At 40.9% G+C, this 21,191-nt stretch overlaps 1 non-coding gene across 1 annotated transcript; it reads right to left on the reverse strand.

The window, feature by feature from the left end:
- Positions 1–16,249: 16,249 nt before the first annotated feature.
- On the reverse strand, positions 16,250–16,413 carry LOC124506598 (U1 spliceosomal RNA). The gene has a single exon (XR_006960845.1). It is a non-coding gene; the product is annotated as a U1 spliceosomal RNA (small nuclear RNA).
- Between the last annotated feature and the right edge of the window lie 4,778 nt (positions 16,414–21,191).

Raw genomic sequence — 21,191 nt, forward strand, 5'->3', positions numbered from 1 at the left:
AAATATTTTCTAAAGTTATTGTACTATTCTGTACTCCTGCCAACTCTGTATGAAAGTTACAGCTGTCTGCATTTTTGTCAACATTTGTTTTTCACGAGTTTTTAAATTTTAGCCATTACTGTGAGTGTCTGTTAGTATCCTATTGTGAGTTTAATTTGCATTTTCCTGATGACTAATGCTGCTGATCATCTTGTGTTTATTGGGCATTTACATATCTTTTACTCCTTTCTCATTGGGTTATTTATATTACAATGATAAACTTGTGAGATTTCTTTTATTGTTTTCTAAGACTTCTTTATATATTCTGGATACCAGTCTTTCATCAAATATATGTTTTGTGAATATTTTCTCCTAGTCTGTGACATGCTTTCTCATTTTCTTAATGCTTCTATTGAGGAGTGTAAGTTTCTAATTTTAGCAGAATCTAGTTTATCCATTATTTTTTTTTCATGGTTTGTACTTTCTGTGTCCTCAGTCATCTTTGTTTGCCACAAAACCACAAAGATGATGTTATGTTTTATTCTAAAACTTTAATATTTTTTAGACTTATGGTTAAGTCTGTGATCCATTTTGAGTTAATTTTTGTGTATAGCATAAATTAGTTGAGGTTTGTTTTTTTTTCTGTTTTTGTCTTTATTTTTTTACCACATGGTTACTCAGCTGTTCAAATTCCATTTGTTGAAAAGACTACTCTTTTTCCATTTAATTATGCTGGTGTTTCTGTAAAAATTCAACTGCTCTCTGCATGGGTATATTTTGGGGCTGTACTCTGTTTTATTCATTTATTTATCTCTTTTTATGAAAACACAAGTCTTAATTATCGAGGTCTTAATTATTAGGTCTTAATTTTTGATAATTTGTAGTAGGTCTTGAAATTAGATGGTAAGAATCTTTCAACTTTGTTCTTCATTGTTGTATTTATTTTGATTATTCTTTTGGTTTCATTGGTTTTTCTCTATTGTTTGTTCATTTTCTATTATATTAATTTTCATTCTTATTATTATCATAGACTTCCTTTACTTTTTTTTTTTTTTAATTTTTTTTTTTCAACATTTATTTATTTTTGGGACAGAGAGAGACAGAGCATGAACGGGGGAGGGGCAGAGAGAGAGGGAGACAGAGTCGGAAACAGGCTCCAGGCTCTGAGCCATCAGCCCAGAGCCCGACGCGGGGCTCGAACTCACGGACCGTGAGATCGTGACCTGGCTGAAGTCGGACGCTTAACCGACTGCGCCACCCAGGCGCCCCAAGACTTCCTTTACTTTGAGTTTAATTCATTCTTCCTTCTTGAGGTGGAAGCTGAGATCATTGATTTTCAATGTTTTTATTACTTTCTAAAATAAACAAAACTGAAATTTTCTCCCTAAGCACTGCTTAAATTAGTTGCATACAAGATTTTGTTATGTTTTATTTTCACTATTGTTTAAAAATTATTTTAAAAAAATTTCTAATTTTCCTTGTGATTTCTTCTTTGACTTTTGGGTTATTTAGAAGTGTGTTGCTTAATTTCCAAATATTTGATGTTTTAGATATCTTCTTTTTATAATTCAATTTTGCAGTAATCCAATAACATATTGTACAGAATTTCAATCCTTTGAAATTTTCTTAGACTGTATTCACAGTCCAGTATTTGATATATCTTGGTGCTTGTTTCATATATATACTTGGGGAAAAAATATCTTCTACAACTAATGAGTATAGTGGCATACAAACATTAATTAGGCTATTTTGATTCATAGTGGTTTTCAAATCTTCTGTATGCTTACTATAAAGACTTTTTTTGTCTTTAATTAGTGGTTGTTGGAGGAATGTTAAAATTTCCAACTATAATTGTGGATTTTTCTATTTTTCCTTTTAATTTTAGAAGATTGTGTTTTATGCATTTTGAAGCTCTGTTATCACATGCATACTCATTTAGATGCTTTATTGATGAATTGGCACTTTGATCATTATGAAATGTCCCTCTTCATCTCTGATAATAACCCTTTGTCATAATTTCAGCTCTGTCATATATTAATATAGCCACTTCAGTTTCTTATGATTAGTGTTTGCATGGCATATCATTTTCCATCTTTTATTTTTAAGCCTCTTGTTTTTATATTAAAATGTGTATATTGTTAGATATTGCTTTCATAATCTGTCAATCTCTGCCTTTTAATTAAAGTGTTAATGCCATTTATATTTAATATAATCATTAATATCATCGTATTTAAATCTATCATAATTTTTTTTTCCTATTTCTCGCATCTGTCTTTGTGACCGCTTCTCCTGTTTCTGCCATGGTTTTTTAACTAATTGGGGATTGTTTTTAAACTCCACCTCATCTTTTCTTTCTTTTTTGTAGCTATAATTCTTTGTGGTATTATAAATGTTCTAGTGGTTGCATTAGGGAGTACAATATCTTTTGTTAATTTATGATAATTTACCATAAGTTAATATATCACTTCTGTATAATGTGCTAACCTTGCAAGAATACACTTCAATCTACTCCCATATTTTAGGTCTTTGTTGTCATACATTTTATTTCTACAATATAATTACTTTTGCTTTGAATGGTCAATTATATCTTAAAGGAATTAACTGGAAAAAAGTCTTATTATATCTTAAAGGAATAAAGTGGGAAAAAAGTCTTATATTTACCATTTTGTGAACTCTTCATTCTTTCATGCAGATTTGATTTTCCATCTGGTGTTATTTTCCTTCATTCTCAGGAACTTTAGCATCTTTGGTAGTGCAGGTCTGTTGGTGATAAATTCTCTCAGGATTAGTTTATTGGGAAATGTTTCCATTATGTTCTTATTTTTGAAAAATATTTTGTCTGGATATAGAATTCTACACTGAGCTTTTCCTTTTAGCACTTTAAAGGTGTTTCTCTATCTCTAGCTTGCATTGTTTCTGATGAGAAGTCACTGCACATGTTTATTCTGAGTACCTTAATTGTGTGTGTGTGAGTGCGTGCGTGTGTGTGTGTGTGTGTGTCGTGTGTGTGTGTGTGAAATGTGTTCTAATTGTGGGTGATAGAGCCTCTTGAATTTGGGGTTGATAGCTTTGTTCAGTTTTGGAAAATTCTCATCTGGCATTACTTCAAATATTGCTTCTTCCAAATTTTCTCTTTCCTCTCCTTTCGAAGCCACAAATTCTTTCACACTAGATCTTTTCAAATTGTGTATATTTCTTTTACACTGTCTCATTAATTTTCATTTCCACCTCTTTTTTCTCTCTGTGCTTCATTTCACATACTGTATGGATCTTCTTCTAATTCATAATTCTTTTTTTTGTTTGTTTCCAGTTAATAGTTAATACATCGCAAATCCCTCTGTTGAGTTCTTATTTTCAGTTCCTTCATTTTTCAGCTTTAGAATTTCTACTTAATGATTTTAAATAAATTACAGATCAATTTCCACACCTTTTCATCTAATTCTTAAACATATAAGTCATATATAATTTTTTAAAAAGGCCATGTTCACTAATCCCAAATAACTAGATCATTGATAAGTATGTCTCTATTTTTTTTTATTGATTTTTGGTGATTTAGTCTTGTTTCCTGAAACAATTTAATTTCTACTTGACATTAGACATATTTTTAAAATAAGAATGGTTTTAAAATAAAATAAAAAAAAACATTTTGATTCATTGTCTTTCTTCTCTGATTTTTTTTTTCTTTCTGGAAAGCTATGAGCAAATTATTTTTCTCCCACCAGAGATTGAAATTATTTGAGGGTAGGTTTCAGGAATTGCAAGGCCTCTATTATTTACTGGTTGTCTTGGGTGTAGGTGTTCAAAGATCTCTCAACTGAAATCCTCCAGTATAAATACAAGACCTGAACTCCAAATTTTGTGTGTCCAGGGGCATGATACTGCTGAAACTCTGCTTATCATTTTAGTTCCTTCACAGTCACTTTCTCTTATTTCCCTGTTTTGGGACTCTTTCTGGGAGGGAGTATGTACAACTTAAGATCTAGTAAATGCTTTAAGGGGGAATTCAGGCTCACTTCTCTGGTGTTCTTTTTATTTCTGGGATCTTGAGCCCTCAAATCCTGGTTACCTTGATAGTCTGACTCTAATTTTTTGTCTTCCAGCAGAGTGAGACTGCCATAAACTTAAGGGTGTCACTATCTACTCAGTGTCTCTGCCCCACACTCTGAATTAGAAAAGGCCCCAAGAGGAAAAAGCAATGATGAATATGGGACCTCTGTGTGTTTCTCTACTCTCTGAAGTCTTACACTCTCAGGTCCTGCCTGCTTTGGTTGCTCTCTTCTGTCTTCAAATGACTGGATTTATTTTTGGCACTTACCCAGTTTTTGTAGTTGGTTTTTGTGGCAAAATTTGTCCAATATGAGGGATTCTGTTATAGCCAGAAGCAGAAGTCACCACCTTTACTTTTTGCCAAAAAATATATACATGTTCAAGCTTATACTATGAATGTATCTATAATTTATTTACTTCCTTCAATGAAGATGGACAATACATCTTTTCCCCTCCTTATTTTACCTGCTACCACCAGTTTTAATTGATGTAAGATGATAATTTTACCCAGTTAATTGTTCTTAATTTCACGAATTAAGAGTCTTCTCTTTCCAGAATTATTTATGACACTTTCATTCTGTTTTGTAACCATATTTACCACAGTTATTTAGAATAAATTATGTGCTTAAATGCTTTCAGTTGCTCATTACCAGTTCTTCCACACCATGACTTTACTATTTATGAGTTTTAAATTTTGACTCTTTTTTTTTCAGCTGCCTAAAGTAGACCTTGGAGTAATTTTTCAGGAAGAATGTATGAGTCAAATAATTTGTGAGTCCTTGCATAACTGAGATTATTGGTCTGTTGACTTCATATATGAACCAGTTTTCAAGTATTCAATCATTTACCTAAAAAAAAAAAAAAATCAAATGCTTAACCTGAGCAAAATACTATGTTAGATGCTAGGAATACAGCAGCATGCAAAATGTACCCGGTTGACAATGTTATGGATTTTATACTCTGGTGGGAAGAAGAGATATTAACAGCGGAAGCCGCAATTAATTGCTATTGATCATGGTGACAAGGGAAAGTAAGAGATTCTAGGAGGAAAGGAGCAAGGGGATGCCGGAGAGGTTTCTCTGAAAGAGTTACAATTAAAGATCCAATAAATGAATGAGTGATCTATCTAGGGTGATTGGGAAGGGTGATAAGCTCCAGAGGGAACAGCCCATGCAAGATCTTGAGACTGGGTGGAATGTGAAAGAAAGGGAGTGTAGTGGGCATGCAGGGTGGGAGGGGGATGGCATGGCATGTGGCTGGTGAAATGGGCAAAGACAGATGACACGGAGCTTGGAAGGCCTTATTCAAGGTTGGAGTTTTTAGGCAGGGCAAATTCACCAAGGGGGGTGAAGCAGAGATGTGGCATGATCACTGCCGAGTTTTAAAAAGTTCTGAGGCACCTGGGCAGCTCAGCTGGTTAAGCATTCAACTTCAGCTAAGGTCATGATCTTGTAGTTTGTGAGTTTGAGCCCTGCATCGGGCTCCATGCTGACAGCTCAGAGCCTAGAGTCTGCCTCGGATTCTGTACCTTCCTGTCTCTCTCTCCTCTCCTGCTCATGCTCTCTCTCTCTCTCTCAAAAAATAAACATTAAAATTTTTTTAAGTTATATTGATTGTTTGTATAGAATGACTCAGAGAGGGGCAAGAGGATAAAGCGGGACCAACCAAGTGACTATTTGATATTGCCAAGTTTCCAGGGAGAGCTGACATTTGCTCGCATTGGACGGGTGGCAATGAGACCATGAGAGGTGGATATATTTAAGACAATGTTGGGGATGTCTTTTACTCTTCTCCTCACCACCATCCCCCATCACCATCAACATCGGATCCATTAGCAAAGTCTATCTGCTTACCTTTGAGATTTATCCAGTCCAGTCATTTCTTACCAACCACTCTGCTTTCCCCTTGTCCAAGCTCCTGTCATCTCTTGTCTGGATAATGGTAGTAACCTCCTAGCTACTCTTCCTCTATTTACCTTTGGTCTCCTTCACAGTCTGATCCTGTGTGTGTGTGTGTGTGTGTGTGTGTGTGTGTGTTTGTGTGTTTATGTTTATTTGTCTTTGAAAGAGAGAGAGTGCACAAGCTTGGGGAGGGGCAGAGAGAGCCGCAGACAGAATCTAAAGCAGCCTCCAGGCTCCGAGCTGTCAGCACAGAGCCCAATGTGGGGCTTGAACTCAGGAGCTGTGAGATCATGACCTGAGCCCAAGACAGACACTTAACTGACTGAGCCACCCAGCCGCCCCCACAGTCTGATCCTGTAAAGCGTAGATCAGATGAGGCCATTTCTCTCAAAACTCTCCAACAATTTCCCTTTCACTTACACTGAGTGAAAGCCGAAGTTCTAACAACAGCCCACAAAACAAAACGTGATCTGGCCTTGTTACTTCTGATATCTCTTGCCGCCCTCTGTTCTGCTTATTTTAGTCTAGCTACACCGACCTCCTGTACATTCCCCAACCATGCCCAGGGCCTTTGCATTTGCTGTTCCCGTTGTGAGGAACACTCTTCCCCTAAATCCTTGCATGGCTTCTTGCTCCCTTATATTTTTCCAGGCTCTACTCACATGTCTCAACTTAAGAGAGATCCTCCTGACCATCCTGTAAGAACCTCTGCTCCACTGTCTGTCTGTGCTCTCTTGCCCTGCTTTAGCATCCTCCATAGCACTAACAGGTTGAGTAGCTTTGTATTTTTTATATATCTTGTCTATTTTCCTCGGCTGCAACGGGAGCTGTTGAGAGCAGCAGTGTTACGTTCATTGTTTCACGGTCAGAAATATCCACGGTGTGAATGATTTGGCTGAATGTGGCAATGAGGAAAGAGAAGGTACTGAGGGTGATGCCTGAGTTTCTGACTTTGGCAGTCAGGACACTGGGAGCGCCACTCACTGGGATAGGGAAGTGGGAGGAGGCAGAATTTTGGAGAGATCAGCAGTTCGGGGTTGGACAAGCCGAGCATAAGATAGCCAGAATGCTTCAAGCAGGGGTGTTTGGTAGCCAGATGGACACATGGGCTTGAAAATGGTACGTATATAGGGGTTCTCAGCCCTAGGGTGGTCAATTTATCCCAGTTTGCTTAGGACTTTTTCTAATTTTAGCACTGGAAAGTAGCACCTCCTGTGAAACCTGTCAGTCCCGGACAAAGCAGGCTAGTGGGTGACCGTAAGTCACGGGCTGAAGTCATGGCATGGGCATGAATGAGATCATGGAGAGAACACTCAGAGTGAGAGAAGATGCCATCCTGGGCTTGCGCCCCACGGAGCTTCAGTGATAAAGGCGGGCTGAGCACGCCCCATCGCCTGTTGGGCTGTGGGCTCCCTGCGGGTTGGAAGGCATGATGCCTGCTACCTGTCCAATCATCTTTGTTATAAGTGAAAAAAAAAATGTTTAGGGGCGCCTGGGTGGCTCAGTCGGTTAAGCGGCCGACTTCGGCTCAGGTCGTGATCTCGCGGTCCATGAGTTCGAGCCCCGCGTCGGGCTCTGTGCTGACCGCTCAGAGCCTGGAGCCTGTTTCAGATACTGTGTCTCCCTCTTTCTGACCCTACCCCGTTCATGCTCTGTCTCTCTCTGTCTCAAAAATAAAATAAACGTTAAAAAATTTTTTTTGAAAAAAAAAAAGAAAAAAAAATGTTTAAAGCCTGAATAAGTGAGGCACAAAGGAGACTGTGAGAGGAACAGAAGTAAAAGAGAGTTTTAAGTTAAAGTTTTAAACATTGTGTAGTTCCTGTCCTCTGCTCGCAACTTTTCAAAGGTTTTCTCTCAGGTAAATATGTAAAATCATGCTCTGCTCAGACCACTGCCTTCACCCCACCCAACCTGGTCACCTATTTCTCTTTCCCTCCCTCTCAGCTCCAGCCTCATCCACCTCCTTAAACTTCCCAGGGCCTTTGCTACCACGGGGCCTTTGCACATCTCTGCCTGTTGTGCTCTTCTCTTGATAATTGCGATGCTGGTAGAAGAAGAAACTGGGGTCAAGAGAGATTTTTTTTTCTGTCCTTTTAAAACTCTCTCTCCCCACGTTTTTTTTTTTTTGTTTTTGTATTACAAGTTTCTCTAATCTTAGCCATGATGGTGGATATGCAGTGGTATCTCATTATGGTCTTAACTTGCACCTCTATAATGGGTAGTGATGGTAAGCTCTTCTTTAGACATTTGGACACCCTCTTGTGAAGTGCCTCTTTAAGTCTTTTTGTCTATTTTTCTATTGGACTGTCCATCATTTTCTTGTTGTTTTGTACCAAGTTTTTACATTTTCTGTATACTAATCTTTTGTCGTGTATATATTTGCAAATATTTTCTTCTACTCTGTAGCTTACCTTTTTCCCTTTTAAGATATCTTTAATAAATTCTCAATTTGAAAGAATTCCAGTATTCTTAATGATTTGTGCTGCATGTGTCTTACTAAAAGATTTTTTTTTGCCTACCCAAGGTCATGAAGATACGCTTCTACAATTTTTTTCTCAAAGCTTTATTGTTTTACTTTTTACATTAAAATTTTTTTTCATGTTTATTTATTTTTGAGAGAGATAGAGAGACAGAGTGCGAGCAGGGGAGGGGCAGAGAGAGAGGGAGACACAGAACTCAAGCAGGCTCCAGGCTCTGAGCTGTCAGCACAGAGCCTGATGCAGGGCTCGAACCCACAAACCACGAGATCATGACCTGAGCCGAAGTTGGACACTCAACTGACTGAGCCACCCAGGTGCCCCTTTACTTTTTACATTTAAATCTACGGTATATGGAAATCCTTCCATCCCGCACTATACTACAGTGTCATTATTCTTATAAATCAAGTGGCCATGTGTATATGGATCTGGTTTTAGATTTTCTCTTCTGTTCCACTGGATTCTTTGTCTATCTTTGGGTTATTACCCCACTACCTTTACTATTGTAGTTTTATAATAAGTCTTGATATCTAGTAGTGTACTTCCTCCAAGAATGGCTTCCTCAAGTCATTCTTGACTTGGGGTATTGAGAGCGTGCATAGGAACTATCCATCCAGCTGCCTCTGAAGTCAGATGTGAGCTAAGGGGATATGGCACAGGGCACCAAACTGTGTGCTCAACTTATGTTGATCCCATTCCCCCTACTGGGAAATACAAACTCCTTCCCAAGGCCTACAAGGCTCATATTCTTGTCCCTGCCTGTGTCCCTAATATCATCTCTCCACCTTCCTAACTCATTATGTCCCAGAGGAATAGTAGCCTTTTCTGTTCCTTTGCAAACAGACATCTCAGGCACATCCTCATCTTGGCACGTCGGCATTTACCATCCTGTCTTTCTGGATCCTTCTTCTCCGAATCGTCACAAAGTTAGATCCTTCTTGTTTTTCCGATGTCAGCTCAAATGCCCCTTTCTCAGAGAGACTCTCCTGATCACCTGCCGTAAATAAATTTCCCTTCTCCCTCCCATCCTTGCCCATGCTCCATTGCATGGCCCTGTGCATTTGTAAGACCTACAAATCCCGGAAATAACATCTGTTTAATTGTTTATTTGGCATATTCTAGTTCTTCCTTCCTCTTCCTCTAAGATGTAACCCTTCCAGTGGCTTCAGAACTTGTTCAGCCTTTTGCATCACTGCTAGATCGTTAGCTACTAGAATAGTGTTTGGCACAGAGAAAGTGCTCAATAAATGTTGGCTCAGTAAATGTTGCTTTTCTTTAGCTCATTGGTCTCAATATCCTCTGGAGACCTAGATCTCTTCCTCTTCTCGGAGAAGCTTTTGAGACATTTGAAAATAGCAATCACTTCTCCCTGGGATTTTCTCTTCTTAAAGTTGAATTTCTTGGGGTGCCGGGGTGGCTCAGTCAGTTAAGCGTCTGACTCTTGATTTTGGCTCAGGTCATGATCTCACAGTTCATGAGATTGAGCCCCCATTGGGCTCCACGCCATCATCAAGGACTGGAATTCTCACTCCCTCCCCCCGTCCCGGCCCCTCCCCTGCTCATGTGTGTGCCCTCTCTCTCAAAATAAATAAATAAATATTAAAACTTTTAATTTCTTTAGTTCCTTCTACTTATTATACAGCAATGCCTCTGATATCTGGCTTAGATGTTTGGTTTATCAGACAGTCAGTTCAGCAACACTTTGGGTCCCGCTTTGTGCCTTCTCTCTGTGAACCTGTCCCTACCATATATACAGTAGTACATTTTGCCTTGCCCAATGCTGCCCATGGACAGGAGACTGGGGAAATCTTGGCTGCATGAAAGGTTGAATGGAAACTCTTACAGCCAGAGACTCCCTGGGTGCTCAGGCCTTGGAGGATGAAGGGATCAAACATGGCTTCTCTGGTCAGATTTATTGCTCTCCCTTTCAGAGGCTCCCCTCACATACACTCCCAGGGCCTTTGTAAATCACTTGGGGTTATTCCTTCACTTACACATTTTTTATGACTGTCCTTTTAGGACCACATAAATCAGATGTCACATCAGGTTATTAGCAGGGGCTATTTTTTTTCTCTCCTGTCAACAACCTGGTATTTTAATTCACTTTGGACTTTTCTATTTCTATTTGTAACCCTTCTCTGCGGTGCTGGATGCTGACAGAAAGGTTTGTTCTGAAGGGAAGTGGGGGGGGGCAGTTAGGCCCGATATCAGACAACAAATGTGGAGTCTTATAATGATAAGAACGGTGGAGAAAAGGACTTTCCACCTTTGTCACTGAAAGATGGCCTTAATCTCTAGATTAACCAGGAGGCTTTCCTAATTACTAAAGGAAAAAATGAAGGATTTCCCTCAGGCCCATAGAACTGGAGAAACATCACCTTTTGGATGGGGATGAAAAGTCATCCCATCATTCAAAACATATTTGAATGAACTGGTGAGAGAATGTGAAGAGGGAGGAAGTTAATCTCTGGGCTCTCTAATCTGTTACATGGGGCAACTAGTCTTCCACAACTTTGTTATTAAATTTTTGTTAAAGCTTATTTATTTATTTTGAGAGAGAGAGAGAGAGAGAGAGAGAGAGAGCACAGGCAGGGGAGGGGCACAGAGAGAGGGAGAGAGAAAATCCCAAGCAGGCTCCGCACTGTCAGAGCAGAGCCGGACGCAGGGATGGAACTCACGAACCGCAAGATCATGCACGATCTCAGCCCCAACCAAGAGTCGGATGCTCAACCAACTGAGCCACTCAGGTGACCCTATTTTTTGAAATGGTCTTGGTAATTTTCTTCAAATCAACTTTTCAAATTTCTATGATAAAATGCACAGGTTCTAGGTGTACCGTCTGATGAGCTTCGACATACACATATGTGTGTAACTGCCACCCCTACAAATCATGCACTCCTTCTATATTAACATAAGTAACACGTTTTTATCAAAAACAATTCTGTTTTCTAAAACGAAATGCAAACCAGAATTGTAAATTTACACGTTTTTGTAAATTTCTTCAATGTCTAGCTTAAGAGAGATGGCTGGATTTTCCTCTCAGTTTCTGCATATTCTGTCCCAGTGTCACACATCATGCCTTTGCAAGACTGCAGTGTAGACTTCTGAGACAATGCGGATTAGAATGCGGAGAATATCATGGCATCATCATGAACATAGCTTTTACCTCTTGGACTCCTTGAAGGAGACTCAGGGACCTGCCAGGAGTCCCTGGACAACTCTTTGAGAAACACTTTTAAGGGCGAAGTGTCAGCCACGAAAAAAGAGTTTTATTTCTCTTGATTGAATTTTTGTATCATTTATTTATTTTTTCCTGTCCTTTTGTTCTGAGACCTCCCCTCGGATGCGTAACAGAAGTAATGAGAACAGCCAGCATTGCCTTATTTCCAAACTTGGGGAAAAGTTGTTACTATATTACCAATTTACCGTGAGGCTGGGAGTTTGTAGAGGTTCCTTAGCAGAGTGAGGAAGCTTCCAGTCCCGTAGTTTTCTGAAGGTTTTCGGGATTTTTGCTTGTTTTATTTTGATTTTGCCTTGAATCAACTTCACATCTCTGGGATAAACCCAATTTCGTAAATATTTATATTGCTGGACTAAGTTTGCTGAGATTTTGTAGTGTATTTTTGCATCAATATTTGTAAGATTTATTGGCCTCTAATTTTCTTTCCTTTGCAATATCTTTGTTAGGCTTTTTTTTTTTATCAGCATTTATGTTGGCCTCATCAACTCATTCAGGAAACACCCCCTTCTCTTTTATAGTATGATTGAGTTTGGTTAGATTGCTCTAACTTCTCAGTTAAGCGGTTTGATAGAATTCACCAGTGAAACCATCTGGGTCTGGCTCTCTTTGTGTGAAAGCCTTTTTATTATAAATTTAAGTTTTTTTAATGGGTATAGAATATTCAACTTTAAAATTTTTATTTCTTAAGACAGTTTTGGCAAATTGGGCTTTTCATAAAATGAGTCCGGGGCGCCTGGGTGGCGCAGTCGGTTAAGCGTCCGACTTCAGCCAGGTCACGATCTCGCGGTCCGTGAGTTCGAGCCCCGCGTCGGGCTCTGGGCTGATGGCTCGGAGCCTGGAGCCTGTTTCCGATTCTGTGTCTCCCTCTCTCTCTGCCCCTCCCCCGTTCATGCTCTGTCTCTCTCTGTCCCAAAAATAAATAAACGTTGGAAAAAAAAATAAATAAAAAATAAAAGTGTATTATTTAAATTTCAAATATTTGGGTTTATTTATTTATTTATTTACATATTTGATCGCTATGGTTTTCTGATTCAAAACCCTTGTGGTCAGAGAATGTACTCTGTAAGATTCCAACTTTTAATGAAAGCAGCTGGTCTATTTTGATGAACGTTTTACATACGTTTCTGCAGAGATTATTGGTTAATTTTAAACTTTAAGTGTTGATGGTTAAACTTCTAACCAGTTTTAGTAGGGGAACTACTAAAATTCAAAATGGAATATATGATTTACACACCAGAAGAACGAAAAGGATCATTTCAGTCGAAAGCAAGGATGGAAAAACTGAAACAAAATGAAACAATTGTTGATAAATAAAAATGATACCATAAGAGAATGAAAATAAGTTGAAATATATCAATGTTACAATAGATGTATACAACCTTTATTCTCCCGTGAAAGATGGTGGATATCAGACTTAAAGAACACCACAAAATTCAGTTTTATGCTATGTATAAGAAATAATAGCTAAAATGAAAAATATAGAAGCTGAAAAGAAAAGGAAAAGAAAAATATGTTTGGCAAATGTCAACAAATGAAACCTCTATAGTTGCATTACTAACAAACAAAATGGCCTTAATGCAAAAGCCAATATTAGAAAGAGGGTTACTGTATAATGATAAAAGAAAAAAAATTCTGGTAAAATGCAGATATTTTAAATTCAGTCTTAATAACTGTAGCCTCCAAATAAATCATGTCATAATTGAAAAAAAATGCAGATGAATTGATGATCCACGAAGGTAGTGAGAGATTTTAATTCATGTCTCTCAGGAACTGATAGATAAAACAGCCAATAATTCCAAGGATTAAAACAACACAATGAACAGATTATATCTAATTCTTATTTTAAATTTTTATTATTTTTTTTTTGAGAGAAAGAGAGAGAGGACATGAGCAGGAGAGGGGCAGAGAGAGAGGGAGACACAGAATCTGAAGCAGGCTCCAGGCTCTGAACTGTCAGCACAGAACCTGATGCAAGGCTTGAACCCATGAACTGGGAGGTTATGACCTGAGCCAAAGTCGGACACTTAACCAACTGAGCCACCCAGGCGTCCCAGACTGTATCTAATTCTTATGCAGAACCCTGAAGTGAACTATTAGAGCAGTGGTCTGCAGACTTGGGTGGCGTGGAATTTCCCCAGAGAGCTTGTCACAACCCAGTGCACCCCCACCCTCCTTGAGCTTCTGGTTCAGTAGGTCTGTAGTGGGGCCTGAGAGTCTCGTTTTTAACAAGATCCAGGTGATACTGTTGGTCTGGGGACCACATTTTAGGAACCACTACAGTATGGAATGCATTCCTTTCGGGCCCACCTGAAATATTTGCAAAGGTTGGGCATGTGTTGGTCCACAAAACAAATCTCAAAGCAAATTCTGAAAAGCCAAGTGTCATACATATCATGTAGTCTGACCTCAATATTAATCAATTACAAATTAATTTACAAAAGATAACCCAAACCACCTACAAGAACAGCATTAAATAAACACACACACACACACTAAAAAAATACCCCATATGTCATAAAATAAATCATAATAAGAATTAGAAAATATTTAGAACTGAATGTTGCAAAATAAGCTATCTGCCAAAAGTAAATTATAAATTATAGTATAAACAAAGTAAAAAAAAATACTAAATTGAGAACTTTTCTGACAGGGGAAAAAAATGAGGAAAAAAAGGCATAAATGAAAGATGCCAGGAATGAAAAAGCAGACTGAACGAGAGATACAGTAGAGATGTCAGAAATCACAAGGAAACACAATGACTCCTGCATGGCAAAACATTTGAACACAAGGTCAATGCTTCCCAACCATGCTACATTAGACTTATTGGGAACTTTTAAAAGATAGTGATTCCTGGACCCCGTCCAGATGAAATAAATCAGGATCTCTGAGGGCGGGATAGGTCATCAGCTCCAGCAGAGAATTCTACTAGGCAGCCAGAGTCCAGAGCCATGGCCCCAAGCAGTTCAGGCTCATTAGAGAAGTTCCTTTGTGCTGAGGTGTTAGCCCTCTGACATAACAGTCATGGAAGGGCCCCCTTTTCTCCCTCCAACAAGACATGAGGAGCAGATCTCATGTAACACTAAAATCTGTCATATGCCCTCTCTCCCTCATCCCCACTATGGTTAAATCTAATGTCACCATGAGAGTTAAACAACACAGGCTTCTCTTCTATGACTAAGATCACACCCACACAAGAGAGCATCATTTCCCAGACCTGGTCCTGGGACTCTTTTCCTCTGAGTCAACGGTGCATGTTCTATTCTCTCCTGTGTGATCCTGATTTATTTTTGGAATCAGAATTGGGAAGGCAAGCGGTACTTTCTTCAAAATAAGTTTAATGAGGGGCGCCTGGGTGGCTCAGTCGGTTGAGCGTCCGACTTCGGCTCGGGTCATGATCTCACGGTTTGTGGGTTCAAGCCCCGCGTCGGGCTCTGTGTTGACAGCTCAGAGCCCGGACCCTGCTTTGGGTTCTGTGTCTCCCTCTCTGCCCCTCCCCTGCTCGTGCTCTCTCTCTCTGTCTCTCTCTCTCTCTTAAAAATAAGTAAACATTAAAAACATAATAATACGTTTAATGATCCCTGTATATGTGATATAGAAAAACAGAAGTGTAAGATAGACAAATCCCAAAGACCTTACAGTCTAATCCCGAAGAACTTACGGTGTGAAGCATTCACATGCACACAAATGCACATGTGCACGCTCATGCATGCACACACATGCATTGGATTGTGTGAGACAGCCTTAGACTAAGTAGGAGCTTCAGTAGTGGTATCGGTCAGAGAGGAAGTGTAGAAAACAGTAACTATTCTGGCTATTTTCAGAAAAGAAGGATCTAATAAAGGGAATTGGGTGCTTACGAAATTATTGGAAGATCTAAAGGAGCAGGCTCCAGCCTCAGCCCCAGAGACGACTCTAGAGTACCAATGCCAAATTATCCATTGAAGGAACTCCTAACTGTGCTGCATCATTTGGCAAGAAGGGAAATAAGGAAATTACTGGGCCAGCCACACCCACATGGTGCTGATTTGTGTCACGAGCCTTGGCCAGAAGGGTGTGCTCCAAGGCCATGCTGAGGCTTCTGAGTCCACTCCATAAAAAAATAAAATAAAAATAAAAAAGGAAGCGTCCCTGCCATGCTTTTCCCCCAAGTCCAAATTTCTAGTCTCGCAAGAGTGCATTTTATTGTTGGGACCTAAATTAAAGTCAAACGTTCACGGCACGGCAGTCTGGGGCACACAGTTGTTCCCTTTCCACAGTACAGGGAGGCCTACCAGGAGGAGGCTGAGTCAGACAATCTCCCTCTGGGGAAGTGGGATGTCCACAAATGAAGAGAACAACACGTGAACCAAACCCTCGAAGGCTTCCTTTCGCGCCGCCCCTCAGGAGAGAACATGCAACTAACCGGCCATGAGGACCTTACGATCTCTGCTGCCTGAGACTACTTCACTCGTGTCTCCTCTTTTAATTTTCCACCAGTGCCTTCGATCAAACCTTCTTCTAGTTTGCGAGAGCCTTCCGAAAAGTCTCTCTGTTTCTGGTTTTATTACCTATAAACCATCTTGCACAGTATTTCTACAAGAACCTTTTTTTTTTTTTTTTTATACCAGGGGAAAGCGCGAACGCAGTCCCCCACTACCACAAATTATGCAGTCGAGTTTCCCACATTTGGGGAAATCGCAGGGGTCAGCACATCCGGAGTGCAATGGATAAGCCTCGCCCTGGGAAAACCACCTTCGTGATCATGGTATCTCCCCTGCCGGGTAAGTATTACATGAACCTTTTAAAAACCTAGTTGCTTTGTCAATAGGTTTATCTAAGTATCATAATTTCATGATGCTGACAGCATTGTCCTCACTGTCCCTAATGCTGTCTATCCCCATCTCTTGGCATGTAGTAGATATTCAAAATTATTGTGAATGAATGAACGGTGACAGCATTTGCCAAGTGTGATAGGTGCGACTTAAGGTGGTACATGAGTGGATTATTTTTGGTTTAAGAGACATATCATTACATTATCTATATTAAATATATAACTAACGGGGGTGCCAGTTAAGCGTCTGACTCTTGATTTTGACCCAGGTCATGATCTCACAATTTGTGAGTTCGAGTCCCACGTCAGGCTCTCTGCTCTCAGCACAGAGCCTGCTTAGGATTCTCTCTCCGCCCCTCCCCTGCTCGTGCTCTCTCTCTCTCTCTCTCTCTCTCAATATATAAATAAATAAACATTAAAGAAATTTAACTAGCATACCAAGCCTATGACATTATTGATATCCTTTAGGACGAGGCTAAACAGTGAGCCCATGTTAAAAAAAAAAAAAAAAAGGACATTACAGGAAACACGGGAACCAAATATCATAAAAATTGGTGATGAGAGAATGTGCATAACCAATGTTGGAAACAACTGCCGGTGGCACTCACTCTTCACCTGGAAGGTGTGTGAGGCACCTGTCACCTTGAGGGTGACAGCCAGCTGCTGAATGGAAATCCTCCTTCACCTGATCCCCAGCTCCCTGTTCAGCCTCAGTTTTTGCCATTCCCCTTCCATTCTCCAAACTGTTACATGGCCACGTGAAATTCCTCACAGCTCCCCCAAGGTCATTTCCATACACCTGCTTGTCTCTGCACATGCAGTTGTCTGCCTGAAATGCTCTCCACTGCTTCTCTATGGAACAGTGAAACTCCTATTCATCCTTCAAAACCCAACTCAGATGTCGGCATTGCAACTGTAGCAAGCTAAAATCAAGATGCCACACATGGGCACAAGGTGGTATCCCAGAGAGGTAGGTTTCTCATGATCCAGTAGAGGCCCTCCCACTTAGAGATGCCAAAATGTAATTGTTGCAGCTCTCTCAGAGCTGATTGCATTCCGAAGGAATGCCTCACTTGAGCTCGACAGACTTCTGTGATTCATCATGAGACTCCCATCCATATCCATATATGTTTTGCGGAGGCTCTGTCTTTCTCAGTGTCTCTTCTCTGGCATTGCCCTTATGAGGGTGAGGCACCAGTCTCTGCTCAAAGGTCCTACGCTGTGTGTCACAGCCTAGCCTCATGCATGTCCCGGCCATCTCTGCAAAGACTTGGGGGCTTCCCTATGTATCCACACTTAGAACTGGCATTTCACAGCCAGAATACTACTGTTTTTCTTTTGCAAATTTTTTCATAGAGTGCACGATGCTTGACTGTAGAAAAAGTGGAAAGCATAAAAAATGGCAAGAAACAGAAAAAGAAATCACTTGTAATCCCACTACCTAAAGGCAAAAAATACTAATGTTTTGGCACATTTCCCCTTAGTCTCTTTTCCATGCCTCCGACCCCCAGTTTTACATATTGTATTCATATCCTTCTTTATTCACTTACCATTACTGTTCTGTGTTATTAAAAATTCTTTTCAAGCATTAATTGCATTAATTAACCATACCTTAACCACCAGTTCTTTCAACGATTTCCAGGATTTTTATTACATGTAATGCTGCAATGAATGTTTTTGTGCATAAATCCATGTCTGCATTTTAGATTCTTTCCCTAGAACTGATACCTAGATGTGAAATCACTGGTTCGTAAATCATGAATATTTTAAGGCCAAACTAGGAATACTCCTGTCTCTTGACTTCTTTTTCAGGGATTTTTCCACCTCAACAAACCATTCTGCTTTTTGTTTTTTTTTTTTTTTTTTGTCAAAATCCATGTGAAAAAAAAAAAAAAAAAGGGAGATTTCTTTCCCCGGGCTGGCACAATATCCTCAGAGGCACAAGTTAGAGCCACCGACACTCTAAAATAGTCTCTTGCGAAGACCACATAATGTACTTTCTGAGGCCCTCTTGTCCTAATCTGGAAAACCCTGGTGTCCAAGCTATTGGTTGGCACCTGGACTGGCCTTTTGGGTTAATACCTTCATGGGATTCTGCCATTTTTCTGCTTATTTTTTCAGGTAAAATCCTGAAGGAAACCTTATAGCCTGGGCAAGGATTGAGATTTTTTAACTGCTGTGCAAATATTCCGGAGCCTTTATTTCCTGGTTTCCACTGACCCCATTGGAAAGAGCTCATTCCAGTTGGATACAATCACCATAGGAACTTGTTCTTTCGTTTCTGGGACATAAGGTGGCACAGTCACGTAGCTGGTTCTATACTGACTTTGTGCAGATCAGGACAGACTCTTCCTCTGTCTGGATGTGTGCTTGATGAGTCGGCTGCATCTTTGTGAAAGAAACCACGTGCACTTTCCTCCAGGCGGCCGTAGCCCTCACTGGCCTCTCGAGTGGGCATGTCAGGATCAGGGCAATATGTTCAGGTCGGTGGGATCTCCTCTTAATAGTCCTGGTAGTCATCTTGAGATGACATCTCTGGGAAACAAAGAGCGACTAGATATGGAAGAAAGAAATAAAATGGCAGAGATGAGGGAGATAAGGTCCTTCCTTCTGTTTCTGTGCCAGAGAGCGTTCTGCTGGGACTGGGAAGGCAGGCGTAGCAGGGAGTACTTTGCCCTTCCCCCTGGGGACCTTCTACAGCCAGCAGGTGCATCTCCTTGCCACAGGGTTTTCCCCGGTGCTGGGGAGCCCCACCCTGCCCTTGTGCACACTGGGCCTGAAGGACCAGAGAATTAATGCCCCATTCCCCAGCAACTCCTAACCAACGAGTGACCAGGCGAGAACTGTGGTCAAAGTATCCAGGGCTACTGGCTCATGTGAGAGAGCTGCCGAGGCCGATCTTCTGCACTGGCCCCCAGGGTTCTCCCGCTGAGAGCCCGGTTCCCCACAGTGACGACTCACTGGCTACCACTCCTTGGCCTCTTCCATGCTTTGTCTCACCTCCTCCTTATTTGTGTTTTGGGGATTACCTCTTGCATTAGTTTGCTAGGGCGACCATAACAAAATGCCACAGGCTGGGTGGCTTAAGCAACAGAAATTTATTTTCTCATAGTTCTGGAGCCTAGAAGTCCAAGTTCATGCTGCTGACAGGGTTGATTTCTCCTGACTCCTCTCTCCTTGGTTTGCAGATGGCCATCTTCTCGCTGTGTATTCTCCTGGTCTTTCCTCTGGGTGTGAGCATCCCTGGTGCTTCTATGCATGTCCTAATCATCCAGTCAGATCGGATTAGGGCTCATTTTAACGGCCTCATAACTACCTCTTTAAAGGCCCAATCTGTTACAGAGGTATTTTGAGGTACGTGGGTTAGGGCTTAAACTTAACGAATTTTGGGGAACTCAACTCGGTTCGTAATAAATGTCTGTTCTTGGGGCACCTGGGTGGCTCAGCCGGTTAAGCATCGGACTTCAGCTCAGGTCACGATCTCACGGCCTGTGAGTTCGAGCCCCGTGTGCTAGAAGCTCAGAGCCGGGAGCCTGCTTCGGATTCTGTGTCTCCCTCTCTCTCTGCCCCTCCCCTGCTCATGCTCTGTCTCTCTATCAAAAAATAAATAAACATTAAAAAAAGTTTTTTTAAAAAGTTGTCTATTCCTGAATCCTTTCGCCAAAATATGAACAGTAGGTGAAATAGTCGCTCTGAGTCAGTGACTACGGAAGAGCCCTTGGGTTAAAGGAGAGGGGGCAGGGTTCCAAGCGCTTTGTTGGGCTAGGCCAAGGCTCAGAAAGGAATCCCATGCTGACAATGTGCCATAACCCCTGTCATCCTAAAGCAAGCTGAGATGAGTGGAGTGTTAAATAATGTTCGCGTTGATTATAAATCTTCCTAATATAATCCCATCACAGCAGCTCTTGCAAGGTATGTGCTGGAGAAAGATCACCATCTCCTGTAGCGTAATATATATTTCCAGGAAAAAAGATCTCTTCAACAAAGCAGGGTAATTCAAAACTTCTTCAGCTAGGGGCGCCTGGGTGGCGCAGTCGGTTAAGCGTCCGACTTCAGCCAGGTCACGATCTCGCGGTCCGTGAGTTCGAGCCCCGCGTCGGGCTCTGGGCTGATGGCTCAGAGCCTGGAGCCTGTTTCCGATTCTGTGTCTCCCTCTCTCTCTGCCCCTCCCCCGTTCATGCTCTGTCTCTCTCTGTCCCAAAAATAAATAAACGTTGAAAAAAAAAATAAAAAAAAAAAATAAAAAAAAAAAAAACAAAAACAAAACTTCTTCAGCTAAACTCTTTTGAGACCAGCAGTGGACGACACGGACAGAACAGGTAGGCAGTGTCCCTGTACTTGGATGATATTTTAAAAATTGTACGGGACTCAATTAAATAAATAAAGTTGGGTCTCTCCTGGAAGATCCAAGACTTGCCGTTTTCACAATTAGCGGGAATCCGGTGGAACCCTAGGCAAGGCCACACAATGGCAAAAATGTACACGGGGAGCCAAAAAGGGGCCAGAATTCTGGAGCCAGAGGGGCATAGTCCGGCAGGAGCCAGTGAGTAGAGTTGGTGACTGAGGCTGGGGCTGCTCAGATTACTTGCCTTCCTGTCTCTCAGGTCCCTGACCCTGAGCCCTGGAGCCCTGGAGGTCAGGCTGAGGTGCCACCCTTGCAATCCATAGCTCATTACCCTGGGGAATCGTTTCTCCTCCCTTCCGCTCCTTTGCAGATTTCATTTGCATTTCCCCAG

Source organism: Lynx rufus, unplaced genomic scaffold (genome assembly GCF_022079265.1).
Source record: "Lynx rufus isolate CCGP_SWC_20201006 ecotype Redwood Valley unplaced genomic scaffold, mLynRuf1.p SCAF_9, whole genome shotgun sequence".
NCBI lineage: Eukaryota > Metazoa > Chordata > Mammalia > Carnivora > Felidae > Lynx > Lynx rufus.